General features: G+C 32.6%; 1 long non-coding RNA gene across 1 annotated transcript; it reads left to right on the top strand.

The window, feature by feature from the left end:
- Window positions 1-4,050: 4,050 nt before the first annotated feature.
- Window positions 4,051-7,614, top strand: LOC120078739 (uncharacterized). Its single transcript, XR_016529715.1, has 5 exons — window positions 4,051-4,168; window positions 6,631-6,857; window positions 7,076-7,156; window positions 7,247-7,336; window positions 7,494-7,614. It is a non-coding gene; the product is annotated as an uncharacterized LOC120078739 (long non-coding RNA).
- The last annotated feature ends 7,950 nt before the right edge of the window (window positions 7,615-15,564 follow it).

Below are 15,564 nucleotides of genomic sequence, written 5' to 3'. Positions count from 1 at the left end.
AGCAAAGAAGATGGAGATGGAGTCGAAGGAAACAGAGAAATGCATTGAAAACAAATTTGTTTATTCCTTAATCACAAAATGTCATACAATACAATATAAGAAAAGAAAGGAAAATGAAGTGACCGGCTGGAAGCAAAGACTTGCTTCCAGCAGATGTGCGTCAAGACTGCCGGTTGTGCCATGGATGGGCGGAGGAGCTGACTCTCTCGAGATCTAGCTCCGGTCGAGGGCTCCATTCGTCACTCGGAATGAATGAAGGAGGTGAAGAACTCTCAAACATCTTCTCACGCAGTTTGTCTGGATCACGGGGAAAATCCCTGAATCATAAGGATCATCCCCGGATAACTTGAATTTCTACTCATTGGCTTCTATTTATAGAGTTTGGGTCGTCGACAACATTAATTGGACTACTCTGAGTCTGACATTCGACGCATTAGTCCTTTCTGAACCTTTGCCATTAATGGCATGGTAGGTGAAATGTCAGCATCATCTTTTGGTTTTTCTCGAGGTATATACGTTGATGCGTTCATTCCACCAACCTTGCGTTGATCCCATTAGTATGCATTGTCGTGTAGCCGCAATCATTTAATGACCGCATTCGCTTAATACCGCAACTCTACATGATGACCACAATCACTAGGCGAGCGCAACTCCTATGTGATGGACGCATACGGCTGATTACCGCAACATCCATGTGTTCGACCTTGCGATGGAGTGTTTCTCCGCATGCGGTCGTCTATGTGGTGGTCCAGTTTTCGCGTTTGCGTTCATTTCCTATTTTAGCTACAAAAATAAAACATTGAACGCATAATAACGCAAAATAACGGGTTAGCTGAGATTCAACATGATAATCCACGCAAGCTCATTTTCTCATGAATTCCTAGCACAATTGCCGCATATTCTGCTTAACAAACTTCATAATTCTAAGTAAAAGGCCTAAGATGACATGCATTTTTGCATGTCATCATTGGTCAATTAGAATAAGTGTATGTTTGGAATACATTTTCAAGTATTTAATTTAAAAAACAAGTCATTTTTTAAGAAATTGGAGTATTTGTCAAGCACTCAAAACATCTTTTCAGGTGCCCTTTAATAAGTCTTTATCAAAAGTGTTTAAATAAAAATGAATTTTTTGAAAAACATTTTTTTCTCAAGTCAATTTAAACGGACCTTAAATTACCTCTAATGTCTCCCACCTATCTAAGAATGGGAGAACTCTAAAGAAATGGTAACTAATTGGTCGAAGGAATCAAAACCGAAGCCATCAGAGGGAACTTTATTTTATGAACTTTGGTTTGTAACGATTTAGTCTTTGTACTTTCAATTTTATAACAATTTGATCCCTGAACTTTAGTAAATAACAATCTAGTCCTTGTACTTTCAAAATTGTAACAATTTAGTCCCTCACGTAAAAAATTTCATCAAAATTAGATGTCAAATTTTAATATTTAATGATGTAGACTTTATATTTTGCAAAAATATTGAATCTCTAATTAGTTTAACGGTTTATTTATGCATGAAATATCATTGAATTGTTCATTAATTTCTATGATAGGGACTAAATTGTTACAAACTTTAAAGCAATTGGACTAAATTGTTAGTTCATGAACTAAATTGTTACAAAACTTAGAGTATAGAGATTAAATTGTTACAAATCAAAGTTTAGGAACCAAGTCCTTACTTCTATGAAAGTTTAGGGACTAAAAATGATTTTTAACCTCCTCCTACTGCTACTAATAATAATTCACGGATAGACCATTGTTTAATAGACCATGTGCAATGCAAGATAATTAAACAAATGACCATTGCTCAACATTTTTTTTTGAAAAAAATGAGACTATTGTTCACACTTGAAAAAAAAACATTCACATCAAATATTGGTTTTTTACCACCAAGATTTTATGGCCAGTTGAGTCCGGTCAAAAAAAAAAAAAAAAAATTAGGGCCAATGAGAAGAATAGCAGATTTTAACTTTTCATTTGTAAAAATAGCAAATCAACATTTCATTCATAAAAATAGGAAAAAAAATTTAAAATAAAATATAAACGAATTTATAAAAGTCGAAACTACCCCCGTCATACAAATGAAATTGTAAATTCCAGCACTACACCGACCTCTTTTCCAACCAAGTTGCCGTCATTTTCCTCCCCGAAATCGACTCCTCCACCAATAATGGTGTGGTCATGGACCAACAACTTTGGCATATCTTTTCATAATGGCTCGATAGGAATCACTCTGGAAAGAAAGATACTTTGGGACTTGAACTCTTGCCCATGATTGAGCCAATGGATTTGATTGGTTAAGTCAAACCTCTAAATTAGACTTGTTGTTGATTGAGAACAAAAAATAAAATTAGTAAGAAATAAATGAAAATTGAAAAATTAGATAAAATACAAAATTTAAAACTGAAGATAAGATCAAACATATATTTGAAAAAAAAAATTATCTTCATTTTTTTAAAAAATATTACATTCAATTTTTAAAATTCGAAAGTGTAGAGAGATAATTTAGGAGAAAATTAAGATTTATGTTAAAAATCTACAAATGGCAAAATTAGTTGCAGCGTAACTTAAAAATTAATTACACTATAATCTTGATGAGGATTTTGTAGTCATCAAATATCTTCTAAAAGTTTTTGGCGATACTTAAGATTTTGATTAGGTTATATGTTAGAATGAAGAAGAATGGATTTTGATTTTGATTAGAATGAAGAAGAATGAATTTTTAAGATATTTACGCGACCTACAAATATGATCAGATATTTATGTGACCTACATGTAATTAGTTTCCAATCTACGGCCAACAAATACAATAAACTTAAAAATAAATAAGTTTTTGAACTTACCCAAAATTCTGTAACAATACTTTTTTTTGTTCTAGACCAAAATATAAGTTTAGAAAGTGAGGGCTGGATTGATAAAAATTATATAGGTTAATACCAACACCGTCTATATGCTTGACCTACCTTCACCAATGGATTTGATCAGTTAAGTCAAGCCTCAAAAGTAGACTTGTCGTCGATTGAGAACAAAAAATAAAATTAGTAAGAAAAAGATGAAAATTGAAAAATTAGATAAAATAAAATTTGAAATTGAAGATAAGATCAAATATGATAATTAAAAATACATTTGATTTTTAAAAAGATTACATTCGATTTTTAAAATTCGAAAAGTGTAGGGAGATAATGTAGGAGAAAATCAAGATTTATGTTAAAAAATCTGCAAATAACATAATTAGTTGCAGTGTAACTATAAATCTAGATGAAGACATTTTAGGGTTAAAAAAAATGGGAACACATGTGATACGAATTTGCTATAAATTTGATAAATTTCTGCTATGCTATTCTTCCAAATGGAATCTTTAAAACAAAAATTAATATGATTCAAAATAAAAAAGAGTAATTAATAAAAATGAGTATTTTTTTTTTTATATTCCACGTTTTAAAACAAATTTATAATAAAGATAATCATAAAAACAATTTAAAAACGTATGATTTAATTATGATTAAGAGAAAATATACTATAAATATAAAAAGTTAGTTAGGAAAACAAATTTAATATAAGATTTAAAAATCTAAAATAAGATAATCATAAAAATAATTTAAAAATAAGATAATATGATATTTTAAATTCAAACCAAGATTTAAAATTAGTTGTTGTAGAAGATTGAATATTCAAACTAAATATTAAATTTGATATATAAATTCAAAACAACAGTTAAATCACGAGATTTAATTCCGCTTGAAATAATTGTGTTAGTTGGCATTGGATATATAGTTGACCAATTAATTATAATCTCATTGGCATTTTAGGATTTCAAAAAGTTGGACTCATATGATATCCATACGTTTTGCTATAATTCAAAAGTACTCCACATTTTTCTATTTTTCCAAATGATAGTGTAATCATTGCTATATATCTGATTATTCAAAAAAATTATTAAAATTAGACTCATAGTCTCAATTATATGGACTTCTCAAAAATGGTAAAATACATAGCCCAATTTCACTAATAGATTATTAAGAAAAAGTCTAAAATACCCCCATTGAAAATCTTCGCGTCTGATTTCTTCGCCTTCACAAAACATTTGGGTTTCCTCAACTGGCTCTTTCTTCTTCATCGGATTCTTCTTCAATTTCTTCTTGCTTGAAGTTACAAAGAAGAATGAGGTGCGATTTTTACATTTTTTTTTTAAATTTCTATTAGAAACTTCATTCTTCTCATTTCCAGCATGCATTTAAATTTGTTCGTAAGATTCTTCGTAATTTTTTTTATTACATTTGCGGGAAGTTAGATTAAGTTAGGATATATGTTTTTCTCCAAATAGTTCTTCCATTTTCTAGAACCAATTTGGAAGCTTGGAACTGCTACAATCGGGCAAATATTTCCTTCTTTTCTTAGTCGGTTACTTGACAGTTGTTTATTTCTTGCATGAATTTAAATTTGTTCTTACTAAGTGATTCTTTGACTGCATTAGCTGGAAGTTAAATTAAGTTTAGATATATGTTTTTTCCTAAATAGTTCTTCGAATTTCTATAACCAATTTGGAAGCTTGGAACTGCTACAATCGAGCATAGATTTCCTTCTCTTCTTTGTCAACTAATTGAAATGAATTGATGAAAAGAAGGAAGAAGGAGAATCGGTACTCCATTGTATGGTTTGATTGAAATAAATTGATGCCTGAGTTAATTGTTGTTTATTTTGAACAAATTGGGGTTGAGTTTGCAATATAGTGAACCGATATTGTTTTGGTTTTCCTTGTACGTGGTGGAATCAATGTTATATAGACTCTCTTATATATATTTTTTGGTTTAAATTACAAATTTTGTCTCTATGATTTGCAGAAAACTACAAATAATAGTCTCTAATTTAGTTTAATTTGCTTATATATTTCTTAGTTATTTAGTAGCTTCTGGAAGTCATTTGATTGTGTACTAATTACCATCTGATTGCCTTATATTTTTTTGATCAATTATTTAATAGTTTCTAGAAGTCATTTGATTATCTGTTGATTACCATCTGATTGTCTACTAATAGTCATATATTTTTTTTCCTCAAATAATAGGAAGAACAAGAAAGATGAAAAAAAGAGAAAAAATGACCCAATTTTTTTGAGAAGGGAGAATGTTCGATACAAAAAAAATAAAGGAAAAATGAGCTTAAGTAGTATATTGTATTTGGTTGCATGTTGATTACTCTTTGATTGCATTCACCCGTTTGATATGCTTTAATAGGAAATTCAATCACATGGACTCCAAGTTTAGTATTATTCTAAAATTGAAATTATTGAAACTCTGATTAAGAACCAAACACCAACAAAAATGGAAATATTTAAAAGAAGCCCATTTCGATTCTTTGTAGACTTTGGACTCGGGAAGTTCCAAGGGCAATTATTGGTTCATCTCATATCAAGATCATCTGAAAAAGATAGCATAAATGAATAATTGGCATTTCATTTAGAAGGATTCAAAGTTAGATTTTCGATGAAAGAATTTTATTTGATAACTGGTCTTAATTGTAGTCCATTTCTAAAATCCTTAGAAATGTCCAATGAAGAAGATAAACCACATTTTATGAGAAATTCTATTTTCAAGAACACAAATTCAGTAAATAGAAGTAGCATAGGAGCTTTTTTTCAAGTAGGTTATTTAGATGATGAGTTAAGGATTAAGCTTGCAAACTTATTCATTTTAAAATGTTATCTATATTGTAAGAAATGCATAATAAAGTTGAATGGAAAGAAGGTTAGATGTTAAAGGATGAGGAAACTTTTAATAACTTTTCTTGGGATAGGTTAGTTTTCAATTTGAAAGCGAAATTCTTTTGAAAGCTTACACGATGTGAAAGCTTAAACTTTATATTACAATGTTTCCCACAAGTTTTGATGTGTTGGACATATGAAATCATCCTAAAGCTCTCTGAACAAAATGTTGGGATTGTAACACAAATTATAAAAAATATCCAAAGTTGTTGAGATGGAAACTAACAAAAAAGCTCGATTGGATCTATCTTCAGGAGTGCATCTTCAAATCAAGAGATGTAAGTATATTAGTTATAGATTACCATCTGATTATATGTTTATCAACTATAGATTACCATCTGATTATAAATTATTCATTTTGTACAGTTTACCATTGTTCCTCTAAATCCATATGATTTTGGATTACATTCAAATTACTACCAATATTTTAAGAAGGAACCATTGGACGTAATTGAAGAAAGATGGACATATAAAAGGACAATAAACCTGGATGATGATGAAGAAGGCTTGAATGAACATCAAGGGAGAGTTCAAGAAAAGAAGTCTCTCTTAGAGTCAAAATGAGGCAAGTAAAAGAGGATTTTGCCTTTTTAAAGGAGGAAGCTACTAGATTGACAAAAGTTATAAATGAAGTGTTGGGATTGCCAACCTCCATCGTACAAATTATCAATGAAAGATTACTTCCAAAGAAAAACTTGGACAAGCAGTCTCAAGATTCAATCTATCCAAATAATCCTCCTACAAAAAGTCTTGAAATAATTTAAAATGAGATGAATGTACATCGCTTAGAAGATAAAGAGGTAATTTTTCTTGCTAATACATTTTGAAACTAAGTTTATTAACTTATTTATACATTTCAATTATGTTTAGATTCCTGAAGAAGAAGGATAAAAGGGAGAAGAACACCAAGAAGAAGAAAGAGAACATGGACACGAACAAGAAGAGAATGAGCAAGAAGAAGAAATGGGAATACAATAAAGAGAAGAACAAGAAGAAAATGAAGGACAAAATAAAAAAGAACAAGAAGAATGAAAAAAGAAAGGAAAATGAGAAGAATTGAAAGAACTTTTGAAATCAAACTTATCAAAATTAACTAGGTGATATTGTTTTTCCAAATTAAGTTGTTTCTGACTATCTTCTAATTGATATATGATTTTGATCCGATTGACTTTAATTGACATCTGATTACTTCTATTATTTTATATGTAGTTACCATCTATTTCTCTTTTGATAGTCATCTAATTGTTAATTGTTACTAAATAGTCATATGAGTTTTTTGATTGTCACTTGATAAACTTTGGTTTGTATATAATAGTTTGACGAAGCCTTTGAAGAACAATAAATGAACAAGAAGATAAAATTAATGAAAAGGAAGATAGAAGAGAAGAAGACTGGGGTTGTATAGTAATAATTAACATGTTTGTATGAAATTTTGGTTTTTTGGTTTTTTTGGAATAAAAATGATGTGTGTGTGTTTTGATAATAGGCTTAAAGACATAAAACCCAAGAAGAAGAAAGAAGAGAAGAAGATAGCGAGAAAAGGACAAAGAAAAATCATGACAAAGGCAAAAACCCGGTAACACTATTTTCTTCATGATCATTTTCATTAGCTGTCTCATCATCTATTTTTTGTCACATAGTTAGATTTGGTTTTGATATGATAACCATATGATTTTCTTTATTTTTTTGGCACATAGTTATACATTTTTTTTTTGTGTGTGTTTTGATAATAGATTGGAGAACATGAAACCCAAGAATTAGAAACAACAAAAGAAGGAAATGAAGACAAAAGGACAAAGAAAAACATGACAGGCAAAAAACTGGTAACATTATTTTCAATATAATTGTCATTGATTATCATGTGATTGCTATCAGATTGCTATTCGATTACTATTCATATACTTATTTCAAATTAATTCTTTCTTTAGTTGTTAAGAATAGAGTGCAAACGAGAAAATATTCCCAAGATAATCCTAAAGTAGAGAATGAACGACCAAAAAGAAAATTGAAACTCTTTCAGGACTGCCGATTTGGAAATGGCAAAGAAACACAAATCTCCAAAAAAGAAACAAAATACATACACTATTATTGAAGTGCCTAGCTTTGAACTGAATATTTCACAACCAAAATGAGACTTTTTTCTCCTTTAGGAACTTTGTTGTAACAACCCAAATTTGTACGCATACACTACAGGAAATTAATGTCAAATGTTCAGGACGAAATTTTATTTAAAGGGGTGATAAATGTAACACCCTAACCCTAATTTAGAAAGCAGGAAAAACAAATAAAATATATAATTAAGAATTAAAAATATATAAATTTAATAGGAAAATTGGGTGAAAATTTAGAATTGGAAAAAAAATAAGAAATTTATTAATTATCCAAAAAGAATGAATAAAGGGGCAGAATCAGGAAGGATTAGTTAGAAGTTGGACGCTAGCTAATTCAGGAGACAAAGGGTAGTAGATAACTTTTTGTTTGGACACTGCTCATTGGAAGAATTAGAGGTGAATTAATTGCCCATATACTTAAAATTTGAAAGAGTTAAAAAGGGGAAGTGGAATCCACAAGCAATGAAGGCAACCACGCGTGAAACTAACGAGATTGGAGAGAAAATTAGAGAGAGCGAGAGTGGAGAGAGCGAGATTGAAGAGAAAATTGGAAAGAGCAAGAGTAAAGAGAGCGAGATTCTCAGCGAGACAATGGGAGAGAGCAGGAGCGGGAGTGGGAGCGAGAGCGAGAGCAGGAGCGAGAGAGAGAGCAGCGAGAGCGAGAGTCACGAGAGCCAAACCAACGAGAAAGCTCGAGAGAGCGAGATTCTAAGAACAAAGAGAGCGAGATTTGGACAGAAGCGTGGATTATACGTTGAATTTGGCCACGATCTTATAGATTATACATGGAGAACCCTAAAATTGAATACAAACAAAGGTTGAAGACGTAAGGGCAAATGTTAGCCAAAATTAGGTGTATTATTAAGAGAAATTCTTAAACCTAAGTAATTTTAAAGAAGACATTTGTAGGATGAGTTGTCACACTGAGAAGAGCTGAAAAACCACTATAAATAGGACCCTTTGCCTGAAGATTTAACCAATTCTCAAACAAATCTCAGTAACAAAGAATCGTATGAAAGAGTATGTGTGAGTGAGGAAGTTCTGTGAGGTTAGAAGAGATAAAGCTCGGGTGAGGTGCTGCCCAAATTTCCTTCTAGTTTAAGAGGAAAAGCTCTACTGATCAAATCATAAGCAATAATAAGGAATAATTAGGATCGCAGTCAAGGTAAGTAGTTATCTCACCAATGTTTCATGGTAGTGTACCTTTAATATGTTGCATAATTATGTTATTGTTATGTTGCATTATATGTTTAAAATACGTTTATCGACAAGGGACCTCATGCATTATATTTGTTCATAAGATTAAATTTTAATTAGATAAAGGTTATGCTTCTAGGGCTAGCAGGGCATGTATGATTGCACCCTTCTAGACCAAATTCTATATCAAGATTATGCTAGGGACTAACATGGTACTTATGGTTGCACCCCTCTAGTCCAATCTTACGTTTATGTTAATGGTTGATGTTGGATGCGACGCTGGCCCTACTGACTGCATAACCCGCTAATCATCAGATGAGCTAGTTTTCGCCTAAGTTCTCATCTTCCTATCAGGGTGGGGAAATTTACGTTAGTGATGTTGGATGCGACTCTGGCCCTACTGACTGCATGACCCGCTAATCATCAGATGGGTTAGTTTCCGCCTAAGTCTTCATTTTCCTATCAGGGCGGAGAAATTTACGTTAGAAGCATAACTGACCACCACATGTTATTATATGTTTTCGGTCCCAATCATATGTTTTCAGAACATGTTGCATGTGATTGTGCATTTGGTCACTACCCTATGTGAGAACTACTTACTGGGTATATTATATACTCATCCTATTTTTACAGACTTTGTAGGTAAGGACACAGCGTAGGTGGCAAAACTGGACGTCGCTCAAATGGCCAACCATCAAACTCACTATTATAGGCATATGCATTTTTGTATCACCACACTAGTGTTTTATGGGTCATGGTGTTTTGTAAAATAAACTTTTTATATAGTTTACTACCTAATTAATAAAATCTTAGATATGATCTTTTGAGATTTTTACCAAAATTTCATCTCATAATAGAAAAGTCTAAGCATGCATGTCGTAGTGGTCGGACCATAATATGTAAGGACCCGGTCGTTACATTTGTAGACTTTGATGTTACAGTTTGTCTTTTGTTGATACATGTTATGTCTTTTGTTGATACCTAGTTAAACAATGTTGTCACCTAATTTAGAATTTAATGTTAGTCTTCGATGTTAGGAATATGTTTTGATTGATAGTGACATGAATTGTAAAGCCTTCAGAAAAGAAAAAATATTAGATTTTGATGTTAGTCTTTCGCTTTAATTTGCCACTTATTAGCAATGCTTAGCAGCAGGTTGTCATATGATTGCCTTTTATTTTTTGTCAATTAGTTAATTGTTTGTCAATTAGTTAGTTTCATGGTAGTGTACCTTTAATATGTTGCATAATTATGTTATTGTTATGTTGCATTACACGTTTAAAATATGTTTATCGACAAGGGACCTCATGCATTATGTTTGTTCATAAGATTAAATTTTAATTAGATAAAGGTTATGCTTCTAGGGCTAGCAGGGCATGTATGATTGCACCCCTCTAGACCCAATTCTATATCAAGATTATGCTAGGGACTAACATGGTACGTATGGTTGCACCCCTCTAGTCCAATCTTACGTTTATGTTAATGGTTGATGTTGGATGCGACGCTGGCCCTACTGACTGCATAACCTGCTAATCATCAGATGAGCTAGTTTTCGCCTAAGTCCTCATCTTTCTATCAGGGCGGGGAAATTTACATTAGTGATGTTGGATGCGACTCTGGCCCTACTGACTGCATGACCCACTAATCATCAGATGGGTTAGTTTCCGCCTAAGTTCTCATTTTCCTATCAGGGAGGAGAAATTTACGTTAGAAGCATAACCGACCACCACATGTTATTATATGTTTTCGGTCTCAATCATATGTTTTCAGAACATGTTGCATGTGATTGTGCATTTGGTCACTACTCTATGTGAGAACTACTTATTGGGTATATTATATGCTCATCCTATTTTTACAGACTTTGTAGGTAAGGACACAGCGTAGGTGGCAAAACTGGACGTCGCTCAAATGGCCAACTATCAAACTCACTATTATAGGCATATGCATTTTTGTATCACCACGCTAGTGTTTTATGGGTTCTGGTGTTTTGTAAAATAAACTTTTTATGTAGTTTACTACCTAATTAATAAAATCTTAGATATGATATTTGGAGATTTTTACCAAAATTTCATCTCATAATAGAAAAGTCTAAGCATGCATGTCGTAGTGGTCGGACCATAATATGTAAGGATCCGATCGTTACATTTGTAGACTTTGATGTTACAGTTTCTTTTGTTGATACATGTTATGTCTTTTGTTGATACCTAGTTAAACAATGTTGTCACCTAATTTAGAATTTAATGCTAGTCTTCGATGTTAGGACATATGTTTTGATTGATAATGACATGAATTGTAAAGCCTTCAGAAAGGAAAAATATTAGATTTTGATGTTAGTCTTTCGCTTTAATTTGCCACTTATTAGCAATGCTTAGCAGCAGATTGTCATATGATTGCCTTTTATTCTTTGTCAATTAGTTAATTTCTGATAGTTATCTGATTGCGTTCTGATTGTCTCTAATTTTTTTTCAACCAGTTAATAGTTTCTGATAGTTATATGATTTCATTTTGATTGCATTCTGATTGTCATATAATTGCTTTTTAATCTTTGTCATATTGTCATATGATTACCTTTGATATAAATGTATTCAAGAGTACCTGACTTGCATATATATAACTTTAATATGGTGTAGAGAATTTGAGTTTCATTCAAAGGATAATAGCAACATCGTTCATATACTAAAACAAGATGCAAAATCAATATACTAATATACTAAAAAACCACTAAAACAATACACTGTTATACTGAACCTATTAAAACAACACACTATTCTTACTTAAATGAGAAAAAATATACTCAAATGAAAACAAATAATAAAGCTACCTTTGATGCCCATAATATGATCATTCAAATAGGTGGATTTTTACATGTTCTTTTATTATGACCATTACGCATACAATTAGTACACTTCTGAAGGAACCCCAAGGTCCACAGTAGAAGCAGGGATCGTTCCCAATTCACAATTTTCACATAAATGCAAATTTTACAAAATAAAAAAAAAATTATGCATCAACATAAATTGCAGCATGCAAAAAAGAGGAAAAGGGGAGAAGGTTACATACCCTTGAAGAACCAAAATCTTCTTCTCAAATTCCCTCCTAGATCCAATCACAAACCTTCTTCGAAAAACAAACCAAAACCAAGACACCACCCAAGTGAGACCTCTGTATTCTCTGTAGGGGATGAGAATCACAAGAGGTGTGAGCTCTGTGTTCTTTTGGGAGAGGGAAAGTATTGAGAAGGTAATTTTTCAGGGAAATCAAAACCTAGAAATCACAGAGACCCTCTGTATGAAGAAGATGAATTGGATAATAGAACTAACTTCCCACTCATCACGTAAAAACTGAGAGAGAATTAATGGGAGGGAAGTTCCCTCCCTTTAAATTCAAAATTAAATTAAAATAAATAAAATTAAATTTAAATAATAATAATAATTATATATATATATATATATAGATATAGATATAGATAGATAGATATAGATATAGATAGATAGATGGATATAGATATAGATAGATAGATGGATAGATATAATAATTAACTTATTATAGGTATATATATAACTATATGCTATATCAAATATAACACATAGCCTATAATTTTTATTTTATATCAAATACAATATAACCTATAGTATTTAATTCTCTCAATCATTTGTGGTATTTAATATAAGTCACATTTATACTAAATTTAATTATATGAATCAAATCTATATAATTAATATTTGAATCATATACAAATATTTAATTCTTCTCTGAATAAACTTTATATTATAATATACCAAATACATTATATTAATTATATCACATATAATTAATTCACTCAATTAATTTGAACAATTCAAATTAATCCAAAATTAATTCTCAATAATCCTAGTTGAGCTACAAAGGAGACCTTATGAACATATAGATTGAAGCTCCAATGATACTTGAATAATTACTTAAACTCCTTTAATTAAAGTATCCAACATTCATTTGAAGGGATGAAAACCCTAAGGCATAGCGGAAGCCAAAATACAAAATCATTTCATGCTAATCGATTTTCTCTTTTGGTGCATGACCCACACTCCCAAAGGCTATAAACAGTTGTATTTTGTAGAACTTTCCATGAAGGAGTGAAGAATTAGAAGAGAGATGAGACAACAAGCTACGATTGATAGAGATATTAGTGTTGAAGACACATCCGGAGAAGAGAGCGTTCTTGAGAATTTACCAGTAATGGTTGAACGAGAAAAGACTCTCAAGGAGCTCACAACACCAAATTTCACTCAGCGGCCACTGTGCATTGCCTATCCTGAAACAATAGGTAATTTCGAGCTTAAATCTGGCTTAATTCACTTACTTCCTGCATTTTCTGGTTAACAGGGTGAGGAATCGCACAAACACTTGAAGGAATTCTATGTGGTGTGTAATGGGATGAGACCAAACAGGGTGAACCAGGAGTAGATAAACATGTGAGCATTCCCCTTTTAGTTGAAGGGAGATGCCAAGGAGTGGCTCTACATTCTTCTGCTTGGTAGCATCACATCTTGGGATGAGTTGCAGAGGCAATTCATGGAAATGTTCTTCCCAGCATCTTGAGCTGCCAGTATCAGAAAAAAGATATACAACATTAAGCAGTTTGATGGGGAGACACTTCAAGAGTATTGGGAATGGTTCAAAAAGACTTATGCCAAGTTTCCTCACCATTAGATCTCAGACCAGTTGTTGATCTAGTACTTTTATGAGGGTCTGGTGTAGACCGATAAAAGCAGCATAGATGCAGCTGTAGGAAGAGCCTTAGTCAATAAAACCTCGTCTGAGGCAATGAACCTGATAGCTACTATGGCAGTAAATTCTCAACAATTTAGAACTAGAGTTGCAGTCAGTGTTAAGTCCCCCAACGAGGTAAGCCTTTCTTCCCTTTATTGACCAGATGCTTGAAAGATTGGCCGGTAAGCCTTTCTTCTATTTCCTTGATGGTTTTTCGAGTTTCTATTAAATCCCGATTAACCAGGAGGATCAATAGAAAATGACCTTTACATGTCCCTATGGCACCTTCACTTTCAGAAGAATGCCACTTGGACTATGTAATGCCCCTGACACCTTTCAGTGATGCATGGGGAGCATATTTTCTGAATTTATTGAGAAATGCATGGAGGTATTCATGGATGACTTTACTGTGTATGGAGACTCATTTGTTGATTGCTTGTCTAATTTATCTAGGGTGCTAGACAGATGAATTGAGTCTAACCTAGTACTGAATTTTGAAAAGTGTCATTTCATGGCCTCATGTGGCATTGCATTAGTGTATATTGTATCTGAGCATGGCATAGAGGTAGATCCTACCAAGATTCATGTTATTGCTAAGCTCCCTTACCCCACAAATGTGAGGGAGGTTCATTCGTTTCTTGGTCATGCAGGTTTCTATCGCAGGTTTATCAGAGACTTTAGTAAGATTGCTCAGCCGATGACCTCTCTTCTTCAAAGGACGTGGCCTTTGATTTTAATGATGAATACAGGAAAAGTTTTGGTGTGCTAAAAAGCACCCTATCGTGTGCTCTGGTCATTTAGGCTCCTCGTTGGAATCTTCTCTTCAAGATCATGTGCGACGCGAGCGACCATGCTGTAGAAGCGGTATTGGGGCAGAAGATTAATAAGAAACATCACGTGATCTACTATGCTTTGAAGACCCTCAACCCAAATCAATGTAGCTACACCACGATAGAAAAGGAGTTTTTAGCTGTTTTTTTTGCTCTTGAGAAATTGCGCTCTTATATTATTGGATTTGAAGTAGTTGTTGTTTATGATCATGCAGCTTTGCACTATTTGATGTCCAAGAAGAAGTCCATGCCCAGATTGCTGAGGTGGGTTCTTCTCCTCCAAAAGTTTAACTCGAAAATTCAGGATAGGAAGGGATGTGAGAATGTTGATGCCGATCACCTGAGCAGGATTGCAGCTGATGGAGGTTGTCTCAGTTCTGATTGTGACTTCCCTGGCCACGCACTGATACAGGTAGACTGTATTTTTTTGACTCCCTGGTATGCTGACATTGTTAATTACTTGACCACTTGTGAGTTCCCTTATGGAATGAATAGGAATAAACAAGATAAAATAAAAAGTGAGTGAAAGTATTATGTCTTGGAGGACCCTTTTCTTTTAAAATTTTATGTTGATCAAGTAGTTAGAAGATGTTTCCTAATGAAGAATTCTTTTCTGTTTTAGAATTCTGTCTTAAGCATGCATGTGGTGGACACTTCAGTCCCAAGAGAACTGGTAAGAAAAGTTTTAGATTTAGGTTTATATTGGGACATTTTATTTAGGGATGCATACTTTGTTTGTAAGACTTACGAACGTTGTCAAAAGTCAAGAGGTTTATTCCATAGGAACGAAATGCCACAAGTCCCTATTCTTTTCTATGAGATATTTGATGTATGGGGGATTGACTTTATGGGACCTTTTTCTTCTTTTTGTGGGTTCAAGTACATTTTATTGGTAGTGGACTATGTTTCCAAATGGG

Source organism: Benincasa hispida, chromosome 5 (assembly GCF_027475165.1).
Source record: "Benincasa hispida cultivar pf3 chromosome 5, pf3_genome.v1.1, whole genome shotgun sequence".
Taxonomy (NCBI): Eukaryota; Viridiplantae; Streptophyta; class Magnoliopsida; order Cucurbitales; family Cucurbitaceae; genus Benincasa; species Benincasa hispida.
Note: the sequence above shows the minus strand (reverse complement) of the source record. Positions and strands in the feature narration are given on the sequence as shown.